This window comes from Falco biarmicus, chromosome 1, assembly GCF_023638135.1.
Source record: "Falco biarmicus isolate bFalBia1 chromosome 1, bFalBia1.pri, whole genome shotgun sequence".
NCBI lineage: Eukaryota > Metazoa > Chordata > Aves > Falconiformes > Falconidae > Falco > Falco biarmicus.
Window position 1 is genome coordinate 85425776 of NC_079288.1, and position 17665 is coordinate 85443440.

General features: G+C 39.4%; 1 protein-coding gene across 2 annotated transcripts in view; it reads right to left on the minus strand.

Moving 5' to 3' along the window:
* CTNNA2 (catenin alpha 2) overlaps window positions 1-17346 on the minus strand; it is a 515269-nt gene extending 497923 nt beyond the window's left edge. For both annotated transcript variants that reach the window (XM_056359915.1, XM_056359905.1), the window contains exon 1: window positions 17148-17346. The gene's annotated coding sequence lies outside the window, so the exon portion shown is untranslated. The remainder of the gene's footprint in view (window positions 1-17147) is intronic.
* Between the last annotated feature and the right edge of the window lie 319 nt (window positions 17347-17665).

Sequence of the window (17665 nt, forward strand, 5' to 3'; positions counted from 1 at the left end):
ATAAGTCAGAACTCTGTCTACTTATTTTTATTTCTTAATGCAAGCCAAAATGCCTCAATTACTTTTTAACTCCCTGCTCTGTACATAGCAGAAATCTCTGATTTCAAATCAAACAAAGGAAATAAAGACACTTATAAGAAACGAGACAGCTTCTCACAGTAACAGAGGAAACATTTACAGAGATCTCTTTTTCTCAGAAGACTTGGACAGAGACCTATCATTTTACCTCTTCTGGGGAAGAAATAAAACTCTACAATTCTCTTAAATCAGGCCATAGGCTACAGCCTATATTATCAGTCATAACCTGAAATCTAACCAGTTCCAACATCCACAGGCCATCTCTTCAGGCACTGTTAGCAAAAGACCATTTTTCAAACTGAAGTACTATTTAACAGTAGCAGATAAGAGCGAGCAAATTAAAAATTAAGTAAAATGAACAATACACTTCCATAGGTCCTACCATCCTGTGGTAACTGATGAGGCTACTCTTCTTCCTTCCAAAGCTTCAACAAACGAAAAGTTTACTTCTGTTGCCTGACAGAGCTGGCATAGCCAACTCATAAATGGGAGCATGGAATTAGTACATTAAAATTCAAGCTTTTTCTGTAGGTAACCTCCACCATATTTTCTTGAAGGCTGCTTTTCTAGAGCTGCTTGGTATATAATGGAAGATAGATTCCAACTGACTCTTCCGCACCTCTTACTAAATAAGTTCATGACCTTATTCCATTCCAATGTCCTTTGGTGCAAAACCTGCTTTCTACAAGATCTGTGTTTCCTCACTTCAAAAGCAGTCTCAGACATAGCAAGACATGGTAGCTCAGCTGCAAAACAGAGAACTTAACATTTATGACTACTGTAAATTCCAATAGCCTCAACCAATTACTTGACATCCACAGCTCCCAGGTTAACGTTTTTTTATAAGATTCCAGTAGTAAACCAGACCAAACAAAATTCCCTCTAAAAATTCTTTTTCTATGAATCTTTGGCTGAAGGGAAATTATTGCTATTTTCAAATACCATCTGTTTAAAATTGGTCACAAGAGGTCACAACATCCATTGAGATTACGCCCCCCCCCCCCCCCCCCCCCCAGTTTACAACTATATTACCATGGAAGAGGTTAGCTCCCTTTCTTGGGTAGTTGTTACTGTTTGACCAAAAATATGCACCATAGATGCAAATCATTCAATGTTTAATGCAGGTAAGTCTTGGAAAACTGGTCACTTGAGCTGCGGGTTCCCAGGTAATAAAAAACTGATCACAAAGGGCTGGTTTTTCTTTGCCTCTGAATTACCCCAGTCTTTGAGACAGATGCCACACAACTCTTGATGAAGAAAGAGACCTGCTGTGCTGGGGAGACAAGTAATTTTTGCCTTAAAACCCATTCAAACCATGTAATCATTAAAACACAAATAAAATTATTTGGCTGTTTCTGTTTTGTCACCTCTTGGATTTAAATGGAAGTAGAAATAGAGGTTCTTTGATCATTACAGAATGTTTATGAAACTGCACAGAAATAATTCACAATGCTGGACTGTGACAGCAAAGCTGTTGGGAAACCAACAATAAAGTAGACAGTGATTTAATTTCAAACACACCTCAGTGAACTGTAGGTGGTTGCTACTAGAAAAAAGGAGAACTATCACTGCTGACAAGAGTGCTCCAACCCCACCCCCACCCCCAATCTATGGTGCCGATTTGGGCAGAAAGGCTATAAAACCCAGGAGTCAGAGATAAAAAGTGACATTCTTTCTAAAGGATACTCAGCTGTTGCTTAGAAACTGTTTACAGACAGATCCTGCTGGTTTATCTAAAAAAAAAAAATAAAATAGGTCATTCTTGGCTCTAGGTAGGAGAGATCTTTATTGATATAAAATCCTCTACATCATCTCTTTATGTTTACTGTCAATAATTAGCAATGCTTTAGGAAGGCTGTTTGGATGCTCTTTTCAACAGTGACTGCACATTCCCAATGGCACAACTACCAATTTTTGAAACAATCAGGTGGCTCAACAGAGTGAATTCATATCACAGTTCACTGGGAGGCTGAGCCCAGGCTCCAGGCATAGACTGGACCATCTTCGGAGGGGACTGGCATCAAAAGTGGAATCAAAAGGGAAGGGGGGCAAAAGTGCAGTTAATCTTCTCATCCATGTCTCAATTGTTGCAGAGGGAAAAAAATAGATCAATTAAGAAAATAACATGCCAATACCGCTGGACCAAAAAAAATATGAGTTCTACTTTTTAAATGTATAATGAAACCAGGTCTGCTAAAAATGAAAGGGGAAAGGCCATAATACTTTGAAGCCACAAGGGAAAAAAGTTTGCCTTGAAGAACAGAAGGTGAGGCTTGAATCGAATCATTTTATCAAGGGAAATGGTACAAGAAGCTCCTAAGTGTCTAAAACAAATTAGTTCACAGAAGATAGGAATGAAAAATTGTATCAATCCAGATCCAGTTTTCTCCCCTGCATAAATAATCCATGCTTGGACAGTTTTTCCTTGTATAAATAACTACAGTTATAAGAAGCCTCAAGTAAGAAGGCTCTTATATCATTATTCACTTAAAAACCACTCCAAAAATTCAGACAAATCACTGCCTTCTAACTAAAAGAAAATAAAATGCACAGCTTGTGGTAATAAACAGTTCATTGTCATCATTCTAAAGAAAGCCTTTTTTTTTTTCTTCTTCACTTAAAAATAAATGTTGTACGGGCTTGTTTTCTTATATTAAGCAAATCACATCAAATGAATACAAGGAGAATAAGTACTACCGCATGGCACCTAACGTAGCAAGTGTCCAGATGCGATAGTGATAACCTGCAACAACAAAGCTGGTGTTGTAGAACAAGTGCCTCCGGTTTAAACTTCAGGGGCAGATCTAGAATGCAGTTAACAAAGCACACATTCTCTATAGTGTGAACATAAGGTCACCATACCATTCTTTAGGCAGGAAAATTAAGGATCACAAAAACATATGTAATTTAATCACTGTTGCTTAATTCAAAGGACAAACACAAGCCTGTGTTCAGATGCTGTGAGTGACAAAGCAGCTCTCTTAAGAAGACTTGGGGAAACTATAGGTGGAGTTAACATGTAAGGTACATGTTGGGTTTCAAGGGTTATCACAATGTAACACAAGTTCAAAGTCTGTGAAAATTGTTTAATTCTCTCATTCAATGCATGGCTTCCCACAGAAGGAAGGTGGCTGGCTAATGGGTAAGAGCCTACTCTCCTATGCTAGAAATATCAGCAAAAAAAAAAAAAAAAAAAAAAAAAGCCTCTTAAGAACTACAACTATTATTATCCACAAATTAATCTAGAAATATACTTTGGATAAAAATAATCACACAGAGAACGTTAATTATTTACAAAATTAAAGATAGCATGGCCCATTTCCCAAAGGTTCATAAAGCTGTGCAGGAGACTTCTGAAGCGTGGAGCAGAGGCCAACTTGATTTTTATTCATGTATTTCTGTGCTTACCTATATGGAAAACAGAATTATTTTCTATTTAGTCCTCAGTCAGGTTTTTCCAGATTTAAAATAAATGTTAATGAAACCACAAGCCTTCACCACAAAAAGCAGTAACAAAAATAGGAATAGGACAGCAAATATTGGACTGTAGCAACTCTGAGCAAATGCATAGAAAAAAATAAGTATCTTCTTACATTCAGTTATCTCGAAATGAAACACAAGGAATAATAGATTACTTTTTACTGAGGCCTCACTACAACAATAAGCATCTGCTAACAGTTTTCACGGAAATACAATTCTTAAAGACTATTTTTGTCTTTTGGCTTAAGAACATAGCTTAGCATAAAACAGTTCAGCAGGGACATTCTTCATTACGTTAACACGTAAGATATCCAGAAATCACTCAAAGCATACACGATTGATTACAATAAAAAATAAGGTGGTCTATTTTTCCTCTTTTTCACAGTATTCTGCAAAGCTCAATTTTAACACATTCAAATGTTTTTAACTTTAAAAATACTACTAACACATAATTTTCATTAAATTATCTGGAAATACTAGACATACACTTTTTGGACTTAAGTTTGAAGTTTAGGAATAACAACAGATGAAAACTTTCTTTAAGATAAGTAAAATGTAGTGGGCGTTTTGTTTTGCACTTTCAAAAGAGAGGACCTTTATAAATACAGCTAAAACCCCAACACTTTCTGTAATGGTGATTAAATATGTGCAAAGGTTGCATGTGGTAGTATCACTACTGTGACAGAAGAAATCGAAGTGATTACAAACCTTCATCAAATTCATCATTTTATTTAGTGGGAACCAAAAATGAAAACACAGTAGTTGTTCTTCAGGAACCATTTCCTTGGAGAAATAAATAATGAAACCTTTCTAACATATTCACTCTGATCACCATCCTTGACATATCTTGCCTCTCACGTTGTAGTATTTTCCACAGTACCCTGTATTTAGAAACACAAGCCCACAACAAATATACATTCTTCACACAAGATGTTGTGCATGGGAGACACATACACCTATAATACACATAATTTTGAGACATAACTCTCCCTGTTATCACTTATCCAAGGGAACTCTGAAATGTCAGTACTCTCACCACATTTTGTAATTATTTAATGTACCTTGCCATACTAGAGACTAACCACGACTTGTGGTTCCTCCCATGGCACCGTTCATGCACAGTAGCACCATCTGAGTGAAATACAATGAAACTCATCAAGTAACTCTGTACTCTGATACGCCTGAGGGTTTTTTTGTCACTGAGATGAGCTATAACCCAGGATGTCGTACAGAAGCAAGACAGCAGTGACACATATAACAGAGGACCTGCATGAGACCCATGACCTAACTGATGAGCAAGCTGAATACTGCATGGTGTCTACAACAGTGTGCTACGAGCTTGTCCTTAGCTAACTGGGTCCGTCTATAATGTTTTGTTCAACTAGCCCAACACAACAGAAGTTTCTCACTTCAGAAGGAAAGCTATCTTTAGAACAGAAGAGGAACAAAAAAGCTCATTAAAACAAAATTTTGAGCAGTATGTATTGTATATTTGCAGCAGCTGAGAAACCAGATGCAAAGAAGAGCTGATGTACTGGACATTTACTTTTTTTAAAAAAACATTGAAATATTAAAAAAAAATAATCCTGCTTGCCTAAAACATTTGCTTTCTAAAAGCATGAGACAGATATCATTAGTACTCACAACAGCTCCACAAGGTAACACAGGCGAGCATTTGAATTTTTCAGAGATTCAAGCAACTTATTATGTATCATTGTAATACCACACAGGACTGGCTCCTGCTACACTTAGAAGGTACAGACACAGCCCACAGCCAAAGGCAGAGCCAGCTCCAGAAGTGTTGGGTAAGAGCTTTACAACATTAATGAAAATTCTGTAATTAATTTGAAGGGATCAAAGATTTAATCTTGCATAATCTGAATACCCGAAGTAGTCCCTTAGCTTAAGATACCAAGAAACCCATCTGCCAAGCTGGAAGAGGCTCCCACTACAATAAAACTTTCTACTTGGTCATTGTGAAGTCCCTCTCACATTTTGTACATTTCCCAAAGCCAGCTAAACACATTTCAGATTTGAGGCACTTAATTTAATGCAAAAGGAGTATTATGTGAACACCAGAGCTATGATTCAATATGGATGTTGTGGTTTTATTCTTCTTTATAATGTATAAAGGAAGTGCATCTGCTCAAGACAACACTTTTTTTATTATTATTATTTACATACTTTCCTCTTATTTAAAGGACTTCTAAGTTCTTGAAGCTCTCGAAAGTGCTCCCGCAACATGCCTTTCCCACAGCAGCTATGCTTTGCCTGTATTTCCTATACCTTAGCTGTAATGGCCAAGAGGTGACTTCAATTCTAAGCATTTCTTAGTAATTTCTAATTAAAGCTAGTACCAATTATTTAAAATAATCTTTAAAGGAGCGATTCCAAAATTCTTTCCTCACTCACATGATCTTGGTTTCACCCCAATGGAAAAAAAAAAAAAGAAAAAAACCCCGAACAAAAAAACCCCACCAACTCTTAATGAAGAAGAGCAATAAAAGAAAAACATCCAAGCCAAAGTAACCAAGAGGTGAGTGGACAAGGTCATTCAAAAACTTGGATACCCCATTCAAAGTGCCGAACTGACACCACTAATTTTATGCACACCTGAAGTATTTAAACTCCAAAACCTTATTTCTTTGGGGATTGTGGTTTTCAGTCCTTCCTTAAAAGTTGTTCCTTTTCTGTAACCAAATACTAATTGCTCTGATCCACCCATATCCTAATCACTACAGTCCATCCCGCTCATGCTCTGTTTCAAAAAATAATTATTGTGGATTATCTCCCAAGAGTGTATCAGGAAAGGCTTCAGCCATCACAAGTTAGGGTATGATAAATCTTTCTCCCAGACATCATGGCAACATAATGGACCTCACACCATCTCCCAACACTTCTATAGTGTAGAGCAGGGGTCCTCAAACTTTTTAACCAGGGGGCCGGCGCGCAGATGCAGTGGCAGGCAGCCATCCGCAGCTGCTTGGTTTCCCTCTCCCCAACCCCTGGCGGGGGGGGTCTGTAAATACCAGGGGCTGGACTGAGGACCCTGGAGGGCCGTATCCAGCCCACAGGCTGTAGTTTGAGGACCCCTGGTGTAGAGAGAGAAAAAAAAAAAAATCCCAATTTTTACATCATTACGGAAAACTGATCTGTAAAAAACCAAAAAAACCCCAAAAAAAGACACCTCTAGTGTTCCCCCGTTGCCCCTTCCTCCTGACTGATCTTTTTATAAAAAAAAAAAAAAAGCGCGCCAAGAAAGCTGTTCTTGGGTTATGTAATTTTTTTGTTTATTCCTTTTGGCTGACTGTCAACCACCCAGCAATAATAAACTCATTAAGCTGACAGGAAACTTGAACACACTCATGTTGTCCACGCACCTCAGCATCATCCTCATGAACCCAAAATCCATAAAACAAATAAAATAAAATTAAGCTGATGCTACCCTTAGGATGCATTCAAGTCTGGAAGAATCAGTCAGTCCTATGTCAGTTTCAGCATCTGAGGTAAAGGGTACAACTTCAGCGCCTGTCAGGCCAAAAGAGTTCTAAAACTAGTAGCAAACAAGGAAAGCATGGAATGTGGAGCCTCAAAAAAACATTTGTGTCATTATGACAACTCTCAACATAATTGTGTTTGCAAGCCTGCTATTTTTGTATCCAAACCACGCTGCTTTTCATGTGTTGGGTCTGTCCATATATCCAAGATTTTCCTTTCACTGCCACCAAATCTGCAGTTTGCTGAACAGATACCCAGCTTAAGGCTCACATGAACGCTAATATCAGTGATAATTCTTCTTAAAAACAAAGGCAAAAAAAGTCGCCATGGCTACTACAGTCACTCAGTTTTCTCAGCTACTTCAAAACATTAATTCTTAAGGCTTTTTGGCTATGTCTGCCTAAAATGTATGCTGCCATAGTAGTCGGTTATGTAAATTATGTTATGCTGCAGTGTTTGAGATTATACAGTCACAGAATGGTCTGGGCTGGAAAAGACCCTTAAGAACATCTAATTCCAACCCCCTGCCATGGGCAGGGACACCTTCAACTAGCCCAGGTTTCTCCAAGCCCCGTCCAGCCTGGCCTGGGACACTGCCAGGGGTGGGGCAACGACAGCTGCTCTGGGATGATCTAACATCTAATCTAAATCTCCCCTCTTTCAGTTTAAAGCCATTCCCCCCGTCTTAGCATTACAGGGCCTCGTAAGAAGCCCCTCTCCAGCTTTCTTGTCAGCCCCTTTAAGTACTGGGAGGCTGCCCTAAGGTCTACCCAAAGCCCTTCCTTCTCCAGGCTGAACAACCCCAACTCTCTGTCTTCATAGCAGAGCTGCTCCAGCCCTCTGATGGTCTTTGTGGCCTCCTCTGGACTCACCCCAATAGATCCTTGTCCTTCTTATGCTGGGGGCCCCAGAGCTGGAGGCAGCACTGCAGGGGGGATCTCACAAGAGGGGAGCGGAGGGGGAGAATCACCTCCCTTGACCTGCTGGCCATGCTTCTTTTGATGCAACCCAGGATACAGTTGGCTTTCTGGGCTGCAAACACACATTGCTGGGTCATGTTGAGCTTCTTGTCAACCAGCTCCTCAGGGCTGGTCTCAACCCATTCTCTGCCTAGCCTGTATTTGTGCTTGGGATTGCCCCGACCCACATGCAGGACCTTGCACTTGAACTTCATCGCCTCAGATCCTACAATACCTCTGGCTGGCATTCCAAGAAGACTCCACAAGAAACAAGGTGATAGTTTCTGTGATCACATTCAGGAGATTATAATTTAATATACTAAATTAACAAAAATTAATACTAGAATGCTATTTCTTACCCTGCCAGCTGAAGGTAAATATTGAACATAGATACCCCATTTATATTTTCTGTTCCTTAGACTGAATTTGTAAACAAAAATACTGTTGATAGTAAATACAGAATTAGAACAGGGCAAGCCAAAAAGTATTTGTAAGGCAGTAGAAAATGCTCTGGAAATACAGTTATTTAGAAGATGAGGAAAGGACACAGGGAACTGATAACATTTATATGAGGGTTGATACTGGCTTTCACACAACAGAGAGTGAGTAGAAGACTATCCTGCTCAAGATTCATGTCCTGACTGCTCTTTAGCACCCAGAAAGCAGCTGTACAGTTCCATTACTCTGACCTGCATTGACTAAATATTGCCTGAGCTCAGGCCTGCATGCAAGGGTTTGAATTTGAATATATATTAAAAGAAAAAAAAAAACAAAAAACCCAAAACACCCTAAACTTTGTTCAAGGATGCAAGTCACCTAAAAACTTTTTAGTCTGCAAGAGCAGATTAAAGCATCCAGGGATTCAGCATGCTGGCTGTCTTAGCCATGCACTGAACTGTCCCTAAGCCACACAAGTAAAATCAAATCATAAAATAGCAATAGGTTTTCAATCTCTCTCTTTTTTTTTTTTTTTTTAATGTTCCAGTTCTTGCTAGGTATCAAATGTGACCCAGAAACAAAATTTAGCAAGTCCAAAAAAGTCCAAAACATTTTGTCAGCTGAATGAAATGGGCTTGAATTTTACAGCAAGCATGGGCAGCCTACCCAAGTACAAGTGACAGCTTTGCACACTGCTGAAGTCTCTAACTAGTGCTCCCAGCCGACTAGAATCTTTGTTTGAATCTATTTATTCCTATTCTATCCCTACACAGCCTCATCCTCCTTCATTCATGGACTTCCTGACAATTTATTTTTCTTAGAAGTATTTCTGCATAGCATCTAAGCACTGGAAATGTAGATTACAGAGATAATAGATACGTTTAAAATTAGACTAAGCAGCTGTAATTCTGAATTTGCATTTCTGACTTGATTATAGTAAGCAGTCAAGAATATTTGTGTAAGAACTAGAAATGAGTTCATATGCTGCCATAAAGACACATGAATCTCTCTCACTTTGACCCCAATCAAAAAAACCCCACCTGTGTAACAAATGGCAACTGTTTCTTTCTAACCAGTAACAAATAGTAAACATTCCTTTGCAATTCTGAAACTTACAGATTCACCTGTGGATTTTAACATGCAAGAATTAAATTAACTAGCTTTGCCATATTTTACAAATAGAAGAACTATCCTCCTACTTACTCTGGATTTTTCTGACTTCAAATTCTAGTTGTTATCTATTTCATAACTTTCCTTGAAAGGCTGAACAGTCTTTTCTTACCTAAACAGTCAACATTTGTAACCATCAGATAACCATCCACGAAGCATTTTGATAGATTCTGTATCAAAATCAAGCACAGATGATGCATTTTACTTTATCTGGCATGATAAAAAAAAAAAAAAAAAAAAGTTATAAATAAATCCTTTTCTATTTTGGTAAAAACTGAAATAACCATTTTCATCATATGTTTTTTTACAGAGATGCAGGGGAAAAAAAATAAGTAATTGGGTTCTATATTCAAAGTTTCTCAATAAATATGGTGGCACATATTTTTAAGCAACTGCAGCTTTTGCTTCCAGGAGTTTAAGCACGAGATCTAGTCATTTCAATAGGAAATATGTATTATGCTTCTTTTACCTAACAAAACAATCAGAATTTGTATTACACAACGCTGGCCATAAACAAATTTCACCTCCGTGCATTAGCCCCATCTTGCTTACAGCTGCAATATTGCATCCAGTGAGGGACATGCAATAGTACAGATATGAACTCACATGAAGAATTAATCATGGATAATTTATCACAGTTGATCATATTTTGTATCAGAAAGAAAGACCATTTGATAAAGTTTCAAGGAAGATAATATTTCATGACAGAGGAATCATAACTATTATTTATTTATCTTCATTCATTTACTTCATACTATTTATGTACAGAACTCTCTAAACCGACTCAGAAGTTTCAGAACAACTTTAAAGAGGATATCTCGCTATACCAAGAAAAAACAACAAAATGTTTTTCCAGAGGCAGCGAAGGAGCAAAAAATATCTCATCAGATAAATATGCCTGCCTTGGATTATTTGAGTGAGTTAAAACTGCAAATAATTTTTATTCCTTTTTTCAAGAGGTTTTATTAATGTTTGTTAATGTGGTTCCTCTGGAAAGGACACAACTATTGCCAGTGACATTATGATACTACAATAGAAATAAAACTGGTGCTTACTAAAAATTTTTAGTAGTATTTTACTCCATAATCTAACTGGAAAGTTAAATCTTTAGGGAGAGGTCTTTCAGAGTTCCTTTTGATGTTTGAAAAGATTTAGAGAACTGATAAAAGCTGATTTCTCAGCTCTGCACAGGATGGACACTGTTTCTGTATTTAAAATATAAGGAATAAAATATTGGCAACTGATTCACTTCTTGTAAGTAAAACTTATAGAGCCAAGTGGTTTAGCTGTCCCAGCCATGCTGAACAGGCTTTAATGGAGAATTTCCATAAAGACAGATTCAATGGAATATAGAAGAGTGGCTTTTGTTAGTAAATAACAGAGTATTAAAAATTAAGGTTGATTAGTTGTAGAAATCAGCAAATTGATTAATCTATTTACATGAAGCCTTAAGTAATTTAAAAGCTTAAGGCCCCATTTGCAGAAGTCACCTGGGCAACTGGGAGCCTAGCCTGACCAAAACCACTTCCACCTTCTGCTTACAAAAGTGTATTCAGATTATAAATTCCACTTCTATTCAAATTGTCTTCTGTTCTAATATTCTTGTCTACTTTAAGCATAATGTACTGCATACTTGTTTTTAAAACACATAACTTCAAAGAAAAGGACAAGTACACAGGAGAAACAAATGTCACATTATTATTATTATAACACCAGTGATAACAGATTGGAATATTGATAAAAATAGCTTTAAAATACTCTGAATACAGAGATTCTTTTGCAAACCTGCAAAATCTACTATTTTTCTTACCTCTCAATTGAAAACCCTGGGAGATGTTCTTACTGTTACAAGACTCAGCTTCACTTAACCGAATAATTCTCATTACTTAAGAAGCCTGAAAAGTTGGGCAGTCTCTGAAGCAATGTTGAAAATATTTCTCTAATGTTCTCAATACTAGAATACTAATGCAAGGGGTGATGTGACTGAAAAGCAGAGCTAGCCAAAAAGTATTCCAAAGGAGAAAAAAACAAACACTGCCTTGCTGTCAGGAAACGCTGACTCAGCAGAGGTAAAGTATTTCAAAGAAAGGTGTGTTTTCTTAACACATCCAATGAAAAACTATTGAAAAGCTTTCCTCCTGCCCCCTATAAATTCAAAATGCTTTGTGTGATGACTGAACATGACATTTGAAACAAAACGTATATACGGAGAGTAGTGATATTCCTACTTGTGCAAAGAATCCTTGTTTTGCTGGAAATTTTATATTTCACCTCCCTGTTGCAAGATAAAGGAAAATACAATTCCAAAACACGAGGAACATGAAAATCCTGAACGACAACCAACTGTACTGGTAAGCGATGTAGGTGTAGAAAATTTCATTTTCTAGAACTGCTGATCTTTTCTTATAATAAATATGGCTTCAAACCACCTTAGTGTTTGAAGATTTTTAAGAATGCCTTCTTGTATACGATCATTGTTTGGAACCACGTATCTTAGTCCTCGCTCAATGGCTCAGGTATGATGTTGAGGAAACCATTTAAAAAACCGAGATGTAGAGCTTTAAACCAGAAACCCTAGACAAAATTAATTTACATCCATAGAGTGCTGAGCCTGACCAAGACTCAATACAACAGTGTTATCACTCTGAGATATATTAAGATGCATTATGAATTTCCATAAGACAATAAGAAGCTGGAATAAAAGACGAACCACTTCTTTTAATTGGCCAAAGCCTGGTTTCTGGGTTTTGTTGTCATGTCTTCAACTTGTTACAGCACTCTTAATGATGCTGTCTTTTTTGTTTCCAACAATGTTCCAGGCATGCTAGACTTAGAAGCAGTTTGATCACAGTGAGGTTCACGGTCGTGTTGATACAGCTGGAGGACCCTACCCATCAATCCTGGAGCTTCACAGGGGGACCGAGTCTCAGTCACTTCTGCTCCCTGCAGAAGCCTGCTGTGTTGAAAGCTGTGTCTTGGGAAAGATCTCCCTGGTCAACTGACACACTCTATTGTTTATCTAATTTCTCAAGAAAGTTTATCCTAGCAAATATTATGTTTATACAAAACAAACAAGTTTACTTTAGTCAAGAAGCAGCTTTAGCTAGCTTCTAAAATACAACATTCTTTTTGTCACTTTCATCTTGCATCTTACCTCAAGTCAGCTTTAGGGGAACAATTTCTATAGACCTGAGCCACAAAAACTCCAATCAAGTTATGACCTAAGCATACTACTGTAATTACTATTATGTTCATGTTGTTACTCTATATTTCTCTCTCTGCCTTTTCTATTTCCAACCACATATTGTATTATTTATTTCTGTATACTTGCCTTTCATATTTCTACTACCATTTGGTATTGTATCTAAAACCAAAGTATGCCCGATGCTTTTGTACTGCCTATGAACAAAGGATGGAGAAAATTAATATATAGCTTAGCATCCTCTAGCCAAGCCTTGCAACATGTTATATTAAAAGCATAAGCCTACTCGGCTCGGAAATGTAATAAATTGTAAGGCTGTCACTGTACACAGAAAAAAAAAATAAAAATCTCATATTTGTGTGTTCAGACAGCATGTAATACCTAGAAGGCATTGTCATAACTGCTACAAATTGGCAACAAAATAGATTTCAATAAATACTGCTATTAGAAGTAAGAAGTCATACACAACAAGAAAAGTATTAAGGCATGAAAAAATCCACGCTTTTTGAAAGAGTAAGTGTAAAAAATTGATGGGTGAGGATGAAGACATTTCTTGGCAATAGGGGAAAAAGAAAACCAACAGGGGAGGGTTTGTAAGCACAAAAGAAATCTTAGCCCTTCATAGATATGCTACTAAACAGGATCTATACTAAAAGTGCAAAAGGGCAGATACATTCAGTAAGTAAATCTGCATCGTAAAGAAGTAGGATGATTTGCTGGAACCTCAAAAGAATGATTAATTACTTCTTCAGTCCACTACAAGTACAACATTATTCAAAAAACATTTTTGGTCAGCAGGACCAAAGATCACCATAGAAGAGGCTTTTCACAGAAGTGTCCAAAGAGACGTCTATCCCACCAACATCAATTTCTAGCAATTCTGAAAATACCAGGGAAGTTTCAAAAGTCTTAATGAACACTCATGTTAAAACTGTATTCTAAAAGAGCTAGTGAGACAGTGTTTATAACTATAGGAAGGTTAGAATCATGGCAGTCCTGAGCAAAACAACAATTTAATAAAAAATTATATAAGATTCAACTGATTTAGCTGGGTTATATGACAAATAATAGGAAGTAAAATTAATAAAAATCAATCTTCTTAAATGAATGTGGTTTCATTATTTGATAAAATTAATACTTCCAATTGGTCAAAAATATGCACATGCATATATAAACTTCTGTAGCACTTGGTGTAGCATTCTGTGATAGCCTGATGACAAAATAGCTCCAATTAAACAGGCGAACAGGCGAAGAACTGGTTAGAGTGACATCTCAAAAAAAAAAAAAAAAAAAAACAACCAAAAAACCACAACAGATTTTTGAGAAGAACACATCACAACATAACTCAGATTAAGATGCAGTTCCCCAAAGGTGGAGACACTATCACAAAACACCTTTTCAATTTTGTAAGTCTACACCACCAATCATGACAAAATTTGCACGTTATAAATTAATAGAATGCTACATCACTGAGATAAACCAGTTACAAAAAGCAATCAGGAGTGGTTCATATATTCCATCTATGCAAGAAAAAAAAAAATCTTTAAAAAAGCCATGTACAAAGTTACGAAGCTACAATCAAGAAACACATGATGTGTTCCTACAGAATGATGAACTCTTGTGGAAAGAAACAGTCCTGCAAAGAGTTTGCCACAGCAAGCTTACCCAGTGAAAAGGAGATCAAAATGCAGTGCTGCAGATGAAGGTTTAGTATGTAAATGTGATGTATAAACGGAAGAGCAACACTAGAGAGGTAATTTAAACTCACAAAACACTCTTGAGACAAGGCATTGGCATACCATATCCAGCTCACGTTTTCACAAAAATGCTGAAAAAGTGGATTTGGAAAAAAAAGCCACAGAAACTGAGTTGTGAGAAAAATGCACACAATAACAAATTTAAATAATTTTAGTTTGCTTCATTTTTTTTTAAATAGAAAAGAGGGAATACTAGATTACAGAAGATAAACACCTCCATGGTAAGAAAATACTTTGAGTTCTTTAGCATACTGGAGAAAGGTACAACAGTAACCAGTGACTGGAAGCCAAAGCCAAGTAACAAACAGCAGATTCTCCACCTCTTACTGTCTTTGAGCAAACTTCCAATTTTTTCTGGAAAATATGTTTCAGCCAAATGCAAGTTGCTGCACTCAAAAATGGATAAAATCCAACTGACTATAATAGTCAAGGGGTCAGAGCAGAAGATCTAATTGCTTCCTTTAGCTTTAAAGTCTCAGTCTACGAATGCCCTTGGTTTTCAGTGGTTCAAAGGCATTTCAGTAGTACCATACACGCTCAACATTAATATTAAAAGGGATTTCAGAAATCTGCATAAATTAGAGTTGCATTTCCATGTAAGGGCTTCAAGTGACACTGGAGCTTCCCTGTTGAGGCTTTTGTCATCAGCAGAGCCCATTAACAGAATTACAGCTATCTTGTACACAGCTGAGGTGGCATTTCTGTAAACAATGATTTACACAATTGAGTGCAAAAGTTCACCCTTGAGGGTCAGTACTTTCTCCTCTCCAAAGAATTCTGTTTGATGGGGAGTATAAAAAGCCTGATACAAACCATAATATCAATCATAGATGCCGTAGGTAAAAAGGAAAACCAGCAGCATTGTAATAGCCACAAAGCCAGTAAGAGCTGTTGTTCGCATCAGCGACATTTAAGTCATTTAAGACTACCCCTATTCACGCTACTTACCTACCTCGTGCTCCAAAACACACAGCATTCACTGCAATCTTGACATGTTCACAGAATCAACATTTCTTAGGAAATCCATGACAAGATAACATCTAGCATGCATGTTTTAATACTCTTCAGGCTGACAGAGTTTTGCTATAGTATCGGCTGCTGTGGTATGTGTAGATTTCTAAAATAACAGGGGGTTTGAAACATACCAAAGCTGAGGAAGTATAAACAAACTTCTAATTCAACTGACAAAACTTTAAAAAGGCTGAAATTGTCTGAAACATACTAACAATCAAATAAACATTCTGCCACCTTAAGGACCAGTGCCTTAAAAAGAAAAGGCATCACACACAACCAGCGAGACATGAGGGAGCACATTCACCCCTCCAATGTATAGAGAGGCAGGTGCGTGCTACCTGCTCCTCATGCTGCACCCCACCATATGTATGGAAAAGTTACTTTCCTGAACCCCTGGCATACGGGTGCTCCCCTAAGCACGCACATCCACCACGCCAACTCCCAAATGGGCAAGGCAGCCAGGGACGTCTCACAGCAGCGATGCCGCTCCCCACCACCACCTCTAAGCAAAACTTCTCACACTCCAGAAGCCACGCAACGAGACGCTATGGCCATCGCCTTGCCAGCCAACATCCACGCAGCTTTCCCCATCCCCAGCGCGCTACACAAAAAGACAAAGCCGTGTTTTAAACTTTCGCTCTTTGCCACTGGAGCAAATCATTTGATGGGAGTTGGCACCTTTCGGGATGGATTCCGGATGGGATACGAAGCGGGTGGTTCGAAAGATCTCAGCCCCTAGAAGAGGCCTATAGGGAAGGGATGGAAAAAGCTGCTTTCTGCCTGCGCCCGCCGCCCCCTCCCCAGCGAACAGCACCGCTCCCAGTGCCCCTTCCCTGCCGGCTCCCGGCTGAGACAATCCCAGCAGCAGCAGCAGCGACTGTAAATTACAGAGACGCACAGTGGATGGATAAAAAGGAGGAAGAAACCTCTGATGTCTGAAGAAAAGAGAACAATTTAAAAAGAAAATAATTGAAAAAGACTTAAAATAATACGGAGCTAGGTTTCACCTCGGTGTGATGGTGGGTAAATAGATGAATAAGTGAAAAAACACACCTTTGACCCTTTCTTTTCTTCCCTAAATATAATCCCCCTCTTCCCATAATATACACACCACAAAATGACCATTAATTCAAATCCATTCTTTAAAGGAGGGGGGATTATCTCTGTGACCGTCTCTTTCTCTTTCCCTCTTTCGCTGGGCGAGAATTAAATTGCGTTTACAAAAAAAAAAAAAAAAAAAAAAAAAAAAAAAAAGAGGAAAGGAAAGAAGGCATGATTATTATTTCTGGTGGGTGCAAAATACGGGCACGGGGAGAAGGAGTCTGGGGGATGGGGAGGAGTGGAGAAAGGTGGCTAAGGAGAGAAGAAAGGAAAGGAGGACCAGGAAGCGCAGGGAAGGATGAGGGGAAGGCGAGATGAGGGGGAAGGAGGATGAGGAAGGAAGGATGAAAGGAAGGAGCGCGGAGGGGGGGGGGGGGGGGGGGGGGGGAGAAGGATGAAAGGGAGGAAGGGATGCGGGGAAGAAAGGAGGATGCTTTGCCCTGGCCTCACCTCAGCTCGGTGGGTGGGGGGTAGCAGAATCTCTCGTCGCCGCCGCCGCCGCCTCCGCCTCCTCCTCCTCCCCAGCAACGCCGGTGACTGAGGGCTGGGTGTGCGGCGGCTCCTCGCACAGCGCCCGGCCCCGGCCCCCGCCTCCCGCCCTCGCCGCCCGCCTCCCGCTGCCGGCCCGAGCAGCGCTCGCTCGGCTCTGAGGGGACCCGGGAGCTGCTGCCGCGGCCGCCAGCCTCCCCGCGGCAGCCACTAGGGGAGGAGGCAGCGCGCCTGCGCCGCCGCCGGCCGCGGGGAGCTGCCCGCCGAGGGGGCGACGGGGCGAGGGGAGGCCTGGCCGCTGCCGCCCGTCCCGGCTGAGCCGGTCCCCAGGCCGGCCCGGGTCGCCTCACTGCGCAGTTGCTGTGAGTATGGAAACGGCGTTACCAAGCGGCTGGGTGAGGGGTGGGAAGGAGGGGGTGGCGCGGCGAGGGAGGAGGCATGGGGCCGGGGGTGTGAGGGGAGGGGAGCGGGGCTGGCGG